This window comes from Microtus ochrogaster, chromosome 5 (assembly GCF_000317375.1).
Source record: "Microtus ochrogaster isolate Prairie Vole_2 chromosome 5, MicOch1.0, whole genome shotgun sequence".
NCBI classification, from domain to species: domain Eukaryota; kingdom Metazoa; phylum Chordata; class Mammalia; order Rodentia; family Cricetidae; genus Microtus; species Microtus ochrogaster.
Window position 1 is genome coordinate 50,409,383 of NC_022012.1, and position 11,154 is coordinate 50,420,536.

The 11,154-nt window shown below is 39.6% G+C and overlaps 1 protein-coding gene across 3 annotated transcripts in view; it reads right to left on the bottom strand.

Moving 5' to 3' along the window:
• Peak1 (pseudopodium enriched atypical kinase 1) overlaps window positions 1–11,154 on the bottom strand; it is a 230,639-nt gene that overhangs the window by 60,293 nt on the left and 159,192 nt on the right. For 2 of the 3 annotated variants that reach the window (XM_026779029.1, XM_026779030.1), the window contains one exon: window positions 3,423–3,517. The exons of the other annotated variant lie outside the window; for it this stretch is intronic. The gene's annotated coding sequence lies outside the window, so the exon portion shown is untranslated. The remainder of the gene's footprint in view (window positions 1–3,422; window positions 3,518–11,154) is intronic. 3 annotated transcript variants of the gene reach the window in all.

The window sequence follows — 11,154 nt, forward strand, 5'->3', positions numbered from 1 at the left end:
GTGTGTACACATGTGCATGTGGGAGACAGGATGCTATTGTGAGTGTGTACACATGTGCATGTGGGAGACAGAGGATGCTATTTGGTATCTTGCTCAGTTGTTCTCCACTTTATATTTTGAGATAGGGTCCTGCATTTAACCTGGAGCTCACCAATTTGGCTAGGCTGGTTGGTCAGCAAGCTCCTGGGATATGTCTGTTGCTGTCCCCAACAGCACTGGGCTTATAGACACGACACCACACCCTTCTTGATGATTGTTGGGCAAGCACTTTATTGACCAAGTCATCTCCTGAGCCATAGGCTTTTCATTTTTAATTGTCTGCACACCAGCTTTTAGACTCCTTTAAAATCATAGTTTATATCTCAGTCATCTCTTTAGGTCTGGGGTAAGGAACAGACACTATGCTTAAATGTACTGGTTTTAAAGATATATGTGGCTCATGGCAGTGCTGCAGACCTTCTAGAATACTACTGCAGTTCTATGCTTTTAGTTGGAATGACCATGAAGTATGTTGGAAGGATCAAGCCTCCTAATTTCAAGACTTATAGTATAAAGCTATAGTAATCCTAGTCTTAGGTTGGACAAAAGTACAGTGATTTGATACAAAATATATGAAAGAACTGATTACTTGTATCCCATCAAAATAAAAAATGTTGAATTGGGATGTACCTTGTGATAGGATGGTTGTGTAGTACCCACAATGCTCTGGGGTCAGTACACACACACTTGTAAAACAAGATTCTATCTAATTAAAAAAACACTTTAAAACACAGAGGGTTTGGGAGTATGAGTTCAAATCCAGAGAAAACAAAAGATAGATTTTAGAAGACACATTGCCACAGATGTATGTTTATATATAGGTGTTGTGGAATATTATTTGAAGATGTGTTATATTCATTTATGCTTTGGAATATTTGTTTCATGATGCAAAGATGTGTTGCATCCTTTTATGCTGCATTTGTTTAACTCTGTGAAATTGCTACTTTGCCTGTCTAACACCTGATTGGTCTAATGAAGAGTGGAATGGCCAATAGCTAGCAAGGAGAAAGGACAGGCAGGGCTGCCAGGCAGAGAATAAAGAGAAGGGGAAAAGGCAAATAGAGAGGAGTGAGAAAAGGAGAGGGAGAGGAGGACACCAGGGGCCAGCCACCCAGCCACCAGCCACCCAACCTAGCCACCCAGCCACACAGCCACCTAGCCACACAACCTAGCCACCCAGCCACCTAGCCACCCAGCCATACAACTTAGACAACCAGCCACCCAGCCACCTAGCCACCCAGCCACACAACCTAGGCAACCAGCCACCCAGCCACCCAGCCACCCAGCCACACAACCTAGCCACCCAGCCACCCAGCCACCCAGCCACCCAGCCACACAACCTAGCCACCCAGCCACCTAGCCATACAACCTAGCCACCCAGCCAGCAATGGAGTAAGAAATAAATTCATAAAGAACAGAGAAAGATAAAAAGCCTAGATAGAGGCAAAGGTAGATGGGATAATTTGAGTTAAGAAAAACTGACTAGAAAATAAACAAAGCTAAGGCTGGGCATTCATAAGAAAGAACAAGTCTTCATGTATTTATTTGGGAGCTGAGTGGTGGGCTTTCAAGGAGAAAAAACCAAACAACAACAAAAACAAAAAGCACAACTACATATAGGCAGTTTATAGCTTATAAACATGTGACTCTACATATCATTTGTCATATAGAAATGCAAATTTCAACCATAATAATGCACCGTTATGAATTTAGTGGAATGATTAGTGAGCATGTTTGTGGGGGATGAGCAAGTGGAGCAATTATGGGTACTTGGATGGTTCAGGCATTTTGAAAAAGTTTGGCAGTGTCTTGTAAAGTTAAACATAAATTTGCCTTGATACCTACCAATCTCATTCTTCAGTATTTACTAGAGACAATGAAAACTTCTATTTACACTAAAACCAGTATACAGAGATTTACAGACACAACCTGGAAGCGATCCAAATGCTCTATGGTGGTAACTATGTAACTGTACACATTTGTCAAAACTCACAAAACTTCAGTACTAAACCAGGTGACTTTTACTATATGTAAGTTAAACTTCAATGAACCTGAGCTGTAATAAGACAGTTTGGGCTGGACCGAAGATGGACTTTGGAGGGAAGAATGAAAGACAAGAACATTTTAAAACGCTGCTATAGGCATGTCAATATCTGACGAGAATCTGGCCCAGGGTGTGGCACCACATCTGGGAAGGCACAGAAAAGCAGAAGAGAGAACAGCTGGACTCTAAAGAGTCAGGAGGTGCTAAGGTGGAGCTTATGTGCTCCAACAATGTGTACGGGTGTTTACCAAGACAGTAACACTGGAAGAGGCCTGACTTCTGTAGGAGGATGATCAGTGCAGACTCTGAGAGCCTGCATACAACAAAACAGGCTGTTGATTTTACCAACCTAGAACACAGAGAGCACTCAGTGGGTCTCATCTGCTTGGGGACTGCTGGCACTGAGGTATTTTCTGGGCTAAGGTTTTGTCATGTGAACCAGGAAAAAGAACATAACTTTTTCTCTCAGAAAAAGGCAAATAATGTCTGTGCTGCTGGGGTTATACATAGGAAGCGATCTCCTGGGCAGTTTGGATGCTCAACTTACTAAACCTGGATGGAGGTGGGCGGTCCTTGGACTTCCCACAGGTCAGGGAACCCTGATGGCTCTTCAAGCTGATGAGGGAGAGGGACTTGTACGGGGGAGGGGGAGGGAAATGGGAGGCGGTGGCGGGGAGGAGGCAGAAATCCTCAATAAATAAATAAATTTAAAAAAAATCAAAAAAAAAAAAAGAAAAAGGCAAATAAAAGTTGCACTCAAGGTAACGATGAGGCAGAAGCTGGAGAGAGAAGACAACAATTCCACATGCTGCTGAGAGGTACTGGGAAACAAGGACTCACGTGTCCTATTAGACTGATGGGAGAGACTCATCAGTCACCTTAGCATGGAGACAGTAGTAAGGATGGAATCCAGACGGTAGTGGGTTGGAGAGTAAAATGATGGAACAATGGTGGGAACTCTTTGGAAAAGTTTGGGTGGGAATCAAAAAACTTCTTGATTTTAAGACAGGAGGAAGGAGATAATGTTGAATGATAATATTGGATTACAGAGAAAAACAGAAAAGGCAAGAAAAAATAGCACAATTCAAATCTTTGAATGTTAAAACTGACAAAGCCCTCTTTTCATTCCTTTTGCCTGATGAACCTGCGGGTCAGAAGAGCAGGAAAGAAAATGACTCTCCTAAGCTTACAGCTTAGGGACCCGAGACGTAAGGCTACACCATCTATGTTTTGTTTATAACTGTATCTATATGATGTGTGGGCAGGAGGTTCTCCTCCCACCTGTGAGGGTTCTGGGGATCAAACTCAGGCTGTCAGGGTAAGCAGCAAGCAACTTTACCTGCTGAGCCATCTCGATGACCCGATTATATGCCTAAAATTGCTATTTCTTTTCTGCTGTCGTTAGTTTTCCTCCTTTTGTTTAGTGAAGACTTCCTGGGAATTAAAAAAAAAAAGCAATAAAAAGTAAAAAACAAGAACAACAAAATGCCAGAATAAAAACAGAAATCCTATGGAAATCCTTGTGAAATCCTATTATTCAAAATTAATTTCTATTAGCAACTTGAGGCATTTCCTGTGAGTCACCAAGTTTTCTTTGTTTTAAACATGTTCTGTGTACTTAGCACCATATGATATTGAATAACAAGAGTAAGACATCCTGCCTGATATCTTGCCAACCAAGCTAACCTATTCTTGATAAGGAACTACATGTTTTCTTTATAAGTAGTACATTGTTTTATTTTTCCCCAAGATTAATAAATATGAAAAATAATTTCCTACTCTGAGTGAAAGTTAATCAAAAGATGGCTGTGGAATTCATTAGCAGCTATCACATTAATAAAATGACAAATGAGATTCATCAAGAACACAATTAGCTCATTTCAGCACTCTCTGCCCTAGAAACCCATCTTGGAGTGGCCATTCCTTTGAAAGTTCTGTGTACATCTGTATTTATGCTGCTATAAAACCAAGAAATGAACTGAGCAGACACCTTCAGCAAGCACCAGATGGAGCTGCTGTCTAAGCCACAAAACCTGGATTTTGAGGGCTTCATTTTAAACACTGATAATGTTTGGAGACAAAGATGTTCAGTTAAAGATGCTGTCAAAACTATTTTAACATAATGCCGGCTCTTAGAGAAAGAAGTTATACCACATGCAGGTCCATCCAAAGCACGATCCTTCAGCTTTAATGCCTTTGTGGAATGACTTAACGGGCAATCGATAACACCTAGCAGTTTTTCCCGCTCAACAATGCCACTTGCCAAACAGGAAATTTGAGTCACCAAAGTTATGTTTGAGACGTTGGAAAAGTGTCTCCTGAAGCACGTACACAAGGAAACATAACGGTGCATGCTGGGACCCGCTACTAGAACAGGTCTGACACAGAACACTAAAATGCAGTGTTTAGTAAGCAAAGCTCAACTGCTCGTATATTCCTTACAATCTTTTTATTTAATTTTCATGACGATGTATTTTGAACATATTTCCCTTTCCTCCAAATCCACCCCACCCCTATGTATCCAACTTTATGTTCTTTCCCACTCCTTCCCCCTTCCCTTATTCTTTCTAAAAATAAAACAAAAAATGAACATCAAATAAAATTCAGTAAGACAAGACAAAACAAAAACCCACCAAAATTAAACAAAAAACACCCTCTCAAAAAATTCCAAACCCCATGGACTCTGTTTTATGTTGATCTGCCTCCGAGTGTGGTGATATACCCAAAAAGCATCCCACTGAAGAAAACTGATTTTTCCTTTCCAAGATACCTACACAAATGGCTCCGCGGTTAGGGGTGGGACTTGTGTCCACTTCTCCTTCTCAGTGCTGGGATGACTCCAAGGGAAGAGTGTCCAGACTCAACAGGACTGATACACACTTGAACTTACAGAGACTGTGACAGCACATAAGACCTGCACAGGCTCAAACCAAACACAATTCCTTATCATCCTAAAGCAAATCCTCTAGATGGACTGGTTGATGGGGAGAATTTAATGGCTGAAGCTGCCCCCAGAAGCTAGCTAGGATCCCATGACCTAGAATTCCGTTTCATAACTTTCAGGATGAAATCCTCCCAGCTACAAGATAAAGCTATTCAAGAGTGGCTGATTTCACTTTGAATCATGAAGGCCTTTTAAGAACCTCCTATTGCTTTATGCTCTCTGCTGCTCCACAATGACTATAATTAGTTTGCTTCTTGTCTGTTTCAAGTAGATTTGACAAAAAAAACAACCAAATTCATGCTGGATTTCAAGCTTGGATTAAACAACCAGCATCAAGACCGAGAGCGCCTCAAGAAGGACACAATTCTTGTCCTTAAAAAGGGACTGCGTAGGTGGTCTATTAAACACCACACACATCGTATTCTTTAAAGGTAACAAAGGAAATCTGTTAATCCTAAAGGAACATGGGGAATGGACTGCTAAGCTCCATCCTCAATCCTGCAGCTCCTGAAGGCACTAGTTCTCTCTCTAAAATCTGCCGCATTTCCATGGTGGCAAAGACACGAATCCTCACTGCTGCTGTACACAGGAGCTAGGCCACACTCAGCTCACAGCAGTCAGTCTCTAGGATTCCAGGGTAAAATTTATAAAGCAAGATTCTCATTAGGATACGTAATGGGATATGTGATTCACCTATATATAAAAAAAGTAAAGGAAAATGTGACAAGCATAGCACGCCATTGTTCCCAACCTTTCCTTGTTCCACACTGAAAACTGCTGTCAGACATTCTACCAGAGGCAGAAACCTTTGGTATATGACTGAAAGGGAGGGAGAGGAAGTGGGAGTAAAGCTGCTGGAAGAAGTCTGCAGGAGGTGAAAGACAGCTTCAGTGTGGAACACAAATAGAAATCCTATGAGAAGGACCTTGAGACCTGACCTGATGATGATGATATAGTAACAATAACAACAACTACAATCATCATCATCATCATCACCATCACCATCACCATCACCATCACCATCACCATCACCATCACCATCACCATCACCATCATCATCATCATCATCATCATCATCATCATCATCATCATCATCACAGTTCCCAGCCACCACAAGAATAGGCAAGCTCTTAAGACACCAAGTTGTCTTACCTAAAGAAGAGATCAAAGTAAAACATGCTTACTTTGCATACCTTAATGCCCTATTACAAGACAAAGAAGCCCATCCACCCCCAGCTGCTCTAACCACAGCAGTGTGCTGTTCTCACCACAAGGTAGTCAGCCCAGGTAAGAAGTGAGGAGCAGCAAGTGCAGCACAACACAGCAATGCAACTAGGTCCCAGCTCAGCGTCAAAGTTTCTCTTTGACGAACCAGTCAAATACATTTAGTATCACTCCTATTTATAACTTGATAGCAACTAGTTTTACTATTAAAGTATCAAAATGTTCTCTAAACTTTCATCAAACCTTTTCTTAGGTCATTTATTAGAGAAGTTAAACTGTTATCTAATAATAGCCAAGGGCTCCATATTTTGTCTTGTTCATGAACTGTTCTTTCTGGTTAGATTAGAATGACCCCTGATACTGTTCTGCTTGCCAAGACTTCATGACCTTGTTTGGATGTCACCTCTGTGATGAGCTTTTACTGACTCCCTAAATATTATTATATTATACCATACTATAAATATCTAAGTCTTGAGAAGACAGGACTGTGCTATGTCCTTTTGTTATTTGCACTAATGAACTGCTTAGAAAAAAACTAGACCCTAAGTAAGAACATGCTGAATAAATTCTAGTAAGTAACAGACATGGAGTCACTGTGCCCACAAAGAGTCATAATTTTCAAATACCTTGTGATGAGGATATTATTTGTCCTGCTTTTAGGATGAAGGAACTGGGATTTGCCCAAGGTCACACAGAGCTAGCAGAGCAGAGGCAACATGGGTGAATGCAAGCCATGCATGCACAAGTGGTTCAAACGGCTTGACTCAGCTCCCATTGCTGTCCCAGCGGAGAAAGCTGGGCTGAGCATTAAATTAGGGAGTCTCGCTGACAGAGAAGACAGGTTGTGTGTAAATTACAAGAAAAGGCATGAGGAGAAGAGAGATGACGAACACTTAAAAGGAAGAAAAATAAGCAAAGGGAAAAGAAAATTTGGAAGAAAAAAGAGTCAATTATTCTACAAAAAGAAATCCCACTTCTATGATTTTAGCAATATAACCATTTCTGGAAACTTCATTATCCAGTGTGACTTGTACTTTGGTAGGTGGTATTATATTTCCAACTAAACTAAAATTTTCTTCAGCTACAAAAGAGTAAACAATATGTTCTATAAAACATTAAATTTAAGCTTTTAAAGAAGAAATGCTAAATTAATCAAAGTCTGAACTACACAGTACTTTGAGAAATACAAATTTATTATTAAGAAAATACTGCCTGCAACAAGTTTTAAAATGTACTGAAAGAGTACTTCCTAAACTGGGATCCAGGGTGTATTTTTCAAGGTCCTGTGATTCTCAAAATAGGTTAGTATTGAGTGAAAAGAAAAATCTGTCTAAGTTAACACAGGAACTTGGGGGATGGCTCAGAGGATAAAGTGCTTGCTGTACATTGTGAGCCTGGGTTCAGATCTGTGGCACCCACATAAGATACTGGTGTAGCAGTTTGTGCATGTTGATCTCAGCACTGTTTGAATAGGTTTGATGGCTGGAACTTGCTGGCTAGCCAGCCTAGCTGAAACAATGGGCTCCAGGTTCAGTGAGAGACTCTATCTAAACACACACACACACACACACACACACACACACACACACACACACACACACGTTGGTGAACAATAGAGAGTCACACCTACAGTCAACTTCTGACCTCCAGAGGCACACCAAAGAGCACACTGGCTTCAATACACATAAGCATAACCACACATACACTACACATACATTGGCATAAATGCTGGGCCATTACAATTGCCACTTATAACTACAAAGCATATAAACATTATTTCTAGGTCTGTGTGTACATTTGTGGTTATAATCTGAGCTGGCATCTAGCACCCTACTATTATAAGGAAAAAGAGGGGGAAAACAGGTTCAGTTCTTATGTAATTGACTCATCAGTTCCAAGTGAAGACAAAAATGACATCATGATATAATCAGTATTTATTGTGCCAATGTTGGATTTTTAGTATGTTAGGAAGCGACTGGAGAGATGGCTCAGTTGTTATGAGCACTTGCTGCTCTTCACGAGGATCTGAGTTTGGTTCTCAGCACCCAAGGGCAGCTTTCAACTGCTTATAACTTCACCTGGCCTTCAAGAACACCTTGCATTACACATGCATACACAGGAATAAACACATAATTAAAAATAAGTCTTGAAAAAGGAAAGAAAGAAATATGGCATAAGAGGACCAAGGTTGGCATGGTACTATGATAACTATAATTCTAACACATGGGGGTAGAGGCAGTAGAATCAGAAATTTAGGATAACCCTTAATTACATTGTGAACTGGAGGCCAGCATGGCCTACATGAGACCCTGTCTCAAAAAAAAAAAAAAGTAAGCCAGTGTTAATGAAACTACAAAAAAAACCGAGGTAGCAGGCAGTTTATATTCAGTATGAAAACCAATTTACTTTCAATAAAGCATTGTCTACCATATTATATTAGTTTATATTTCATCAGGCTTTTTATATAACTTTAACCTGTCTGGTTTATAATTAAAAGAAAAATATAAATATAGAATTCATAACTAATTCCATGTTTGTATTTAAGTAAAATTTTACAATGTATATCAATGCTGAAATCTATAGTTACTAATTTTTTAAATCAAGAAGATTTATAAGTTACCAAAATTTAAAAAGTAGTGCCTTAAAAACAATACTATTTTATTTTAGATAAGTATTTCTCCTGTGGTTTTATTCACACTATTAATTTGCTAAGCATCTATAAAAGGATGTGACTATTTGACAGGCTTTATGAAAATGGAATAAAATAACATAAAATGCTTAACTCTTTGGCTAACTGGTAGCTATTTCCTGTTATTAAATATGTATCCACTAGATATACAAAGGACAGTAATCTATTACAGCCCCATCTAAGTGCACCCATACTCCACCTTGACTTAAAAACGGGGCATTTGGGAAGCTACTTCTCCAGAAATACTGCTAAGTTCTAACTCTACTGCTAGGCTTCAGTGACCCTGGATGGATTAGAGTTTCAACTGACTTATGAATGTATTTACTATTGATTGCTTCCATACAGAAAATTTATTCCAAATTATTTGCAACTGCCTTCTCAAAAGAAAACCTAAATGAAAAACAAACAAAAATCAAAACAAATTTAACAACCCATTTTCAGACTTGTGTTGTGCATCAGTTTCAAAAGATGCTATCAGAGTATATCTGGAAAGGTTTCTGGGCAACGGTGGTATGCACTACCGTGTGCTGTAAGAATGAAGGCAGGTACGGGAGAGAAACATGGTGGGTAGAAAGCAATGTGGCTAGCACATCTCTAACAAGCCTGAACTAAAGCAGAGGCAGTGGGACCGATGAGGCCTGATTTGAGAGGCAAAGTAGTTAAGATTTATCAACCAATGGGGCACTGGGGAAGAAGGGATAACGATGACACTAAGGTCCTTCTAGGTCAAATCCCAGGATGATTTCCCAGGAGGCACAATGAAGCTGTGGATAATCAAGCTAACACAAGCTACACATCTTCAAGTGTAGAAAATAATGGAAAAAGCAAAGCAAAACAAAACAACAACAAAATTGAACTGATGCTCTAAATGGAGATATCAAACACATCCTAAACCAGGTAAATGACTATACATCTTTAATTTATGTTTCATACAAACTTGACGCTTAACCTTGAGTACAGTAACAGTAATATAAAATATACAGGATGCTGAAGTGGAAGGAGAGAGAATGGAAGGGAAATAGTGACAATCCTCTAAAGCACAAACACAAAATTGGGGCTCAGGAACTGAAGTTATGGTCAGTGATGGAGCATGAAAAATAGGAGCTGTCACCAGAGGATTTAAGCACTCCAGATGGATACAAAAAAATGCCAACAGGTTTCCTCAAGAAAAACAGCCACAGTTTGGATTTGGGGGGGGGGAGGTACTGGATATTAATAGACTAGGAGCAATCTGACAGAAGAAAAGTTAAAGCATCTTCACCAAAGTATGCTGGGTCTTCGTTCTCATCACTGAACTCTGAAAGAGCAATGTCTCTTGGAATGCCAAGTGACAGGCAGGACGCCCACCAGTCTAAAGAAGTGCTAGGCTATGCTAACGGCTATTATGGTTATCAGAGCATCTGGTATCATTTCTATTCTTATTTTAACAACCCACCACTACAAGAACACTTAGAAACACAAATAAGACTCTTAGATATTACTAATTACCTATATAAGTTTATCCAAAATGCTCAGATTACCTATGCTTTATGGACCTAATCTTCTTTTTGAATAAAGAGGAACTTAATTCTTTATGTTATGAAAGATATTAGAAAATGAAGATATACAACAACCCTGCCACTCAAAAAAACAAAACCTTGCTACGTGCCCTTCTGGGTCTTTTTCCAATACTCAGACCAAATAGCACATGTAGCATACACCTTTAATTCTAGCAGTCGGGAGGCAGAGATAGGCGGATCCGTGACTTTGAGGCCAGCCTGATCCACAAAGTGAGTTCCAGGACAGCCAGGGTTACCCAAAGAAACCCTGTCTCAAAAAACAAAATAAACAAATAAAAAAGAGATAACCAATAGGCTGTTTGGGCATATGAATACTTTTAAATCTTTTCTAAAATTTACAATCTATTCTAAATATTATATAAATGTAAATTTGGGTTAAATACAATTTTGAAATTATTCAAATAAACTTAAGGCAAAAAATTGAAATCAGTCTTTTATTAATTAGAGACAATTATAACCATTTTTCATATATAATAAGCACTTCTGGTATGGAAATAGTTATCCGGTACCCAAAGTCAACCTTTGGCCTCCACAAAGATTAGACCCTTCAGTTGGGCGGTGGTGGTGCACGCCTTTAATCCCAGTACTCGGGAGGCAGAGGCAGGCGGATCTCTGTGAGTTCGAGGCCAGCCTGGTCTACAAGAGCTAGTTCCAG